Genomic DNA, 2152 nt, shown 5'->3' with positions numbered 1-2152 from the left:
TTCTTCTCTCGGATCAAGCTTGGTATCCCTCAGATTATTCAGGTCAGTGTATGCCACCAGCTGTGTCGTAGGCTCGACTCCTTTTGTCCTTTTACTGATTCTGAGACTTGCGGCATAACACTCTCTTGCTGTCATGTGGTCAGCCTGGACGACAATAATTCTTCCCATGATAGGCATTCTGAGTATGGTAGAAGCTTGCCCTATGGTGGTTTTCCCTACTGGTGTCTTGTTGCCATCTGCAGCCATTAATGGTGGTCAAAGGAGAAGTTTTCCCTTGTCCCATGGTGGGCGTCAAATTCTCTTACCAAGTTTGAAAGAACCTTGTCATGGTGGTGATCTTCCATGAGCTCCTCCACGAACAAGGGTGGAGATACTTGCAAAGACACTCTGACGCTCAAGTTTGAAGCATAGAGATAAATAGGTATATAGGTATATGGGTTAGAATGAGAATATAATACCTGAATTGTGTTCATCTTCTTTTTATAGAGGGGGAATTGGGTGCATAGATCTCAATTCCCCTTTGTAATGAATGAAATATATGATTTTTATCTTATCTTTCCTTTAATAATAGATATTTCTTAGATTTAGAGTCTATGTTATCTTTTGAATTGCAGATAGAGCTTCCCACTTTCCTTATTTAAAACTACTAATCTTTCTTTCTAAGTTGTTAACTTGATCAGATATTGAGTACAATATCTCGCCGAATCCGAGTAACAAATTACTCAGGCCGAGTAGCAACTTGTCAAGTCCGAGTAAGACATTTTCTAATAAACATGAAATAGGCAAGACCCTATCAAATTTTTTGAATCAAAATTTACAAAGAAAAACATTAGTTGCAAAATGTTTTCATAAAATCATGTAAAAATCTATCATAATGAATTCTATTAATTCCCATACATTACCACTCAATCACTAGTTTATTTTATTTTCATTGTGGGATTAATTTTGACCACTAAAAAGACAATTCAACTATCACCAAGGATGCCAGAGTCGGACACATGAATCCTTTTTTTGGTTAAAGTTGGGTGACATAATAAATGCTAAAGCCAATTTATAATTATTTGGAGCATTGTGACACAACATATGAACTTAAACCTACAACAATATCTCGTGTTCCAAAGCTCCTTCCAGTTGATCCATTATTGAGAAGTTATGACAATACATATGCAATTGTAGGATCATTGACAATTTTGGGAAGAAGATATTTCTTGCTTGAGTTGGCTTGATCAACAATCTCATCATTTTGTCATGTATGTTGCATTTGGTATAGTATTACTCATTTTGACCAAAACCAATTCAATGAACTATCTCTTGGTCTAGACCTCACCAATAGACATTTTCTTTGGGTAGTTTGTGAAGACAATAAGATGGCACACCCTAAGGAATTCAAATGGCATAAAGGTAAAATAGTTGGATGGAACCCTTAACAGAAGGTGCTAAGCCACCTTGCAATAGCTTTCTTTGTTAGCTATTGTGGTTGGAATTCGACCATGGAAGGTTTGTGTAATAGGGTGCCCTTCTTGTGTTGGCCATATTTTGTTGACCAAATTTATAACAAAACATATATTTATGATGAATTGAATGTTGGGCTAGGATTGAACTTGGATGAAAATGGACTTGTGTCATGGTGGGAGATTAAGAAGAAATTGGACCAACTACTTAGTGATGAGAACATAAGATCAAGGTCTCTAAAGCTAAAGGAGGAGGCAATGCACAACCAAATAAATGAAGGTCGATCTTTAGAAAACCTCAACAAAGTAGTCAAGGTCTCTAGCTAGTGTCTGTATATTTTGGATGAACCGCTTAGTATTGAATGTTGATGCAATTTGGAGCTGATCAACTAATGTTTTTGGATTTAATGCTAGTTGGATATGAGAGTCTTTAATTGGCTTAGGATTTGTTGTTTTTATCATTAATTGTAATGTTGCTTAAGGTCAGTGAGTTACAAGTACATTGTCAATATGGATGTTTATTTATCTTCTTCTCAGTGAAAGCTTTTCCAATTGTGTGATTATTTTTAGTTATAAAGGGCATTAACTATTCTAGTTGTTGGTTTGGGTTTTGGCCTTGCTCATATATCTATAAAAAATCCCTAATTAATTATAGTCTTGTGTGTACATCTTGTACTCAACGTTTCTCTTTTGGTGGTTGT

General features: G+C 35.7%; 1 pseudogene; it reads left to right on the top strand.

The window, feature by feature from the left end:
* Positions 1-433: 433 nt before the first annotated feature.
* On the top strand, positions 434-1778 carry LOC114416898 (annotated as a pseudogene).
* Positions 1779-2152: the final 374 nt, after the last annotated feature.

The sequence above is a fragment of the Glycine soja genome, chromosome 1 (assembly GCF_004193775.1).
Source record: "Glycine soja cultivar W05 chromosome 1, ASM419377v2, whole genome shotgun sequence".
Classification (NCBI taxonomy): domain Eukaryota; kingdom Viridiplantae; phylum Streptophyta; class Magnoliopsida; order Fabales; family Fabaceae; genus Glycine; species Glycine soja.
Note: the sequence above shows the minus strand (reverse complement) of the source record. Positions and strands in the feature narration are given on the sequence as shown.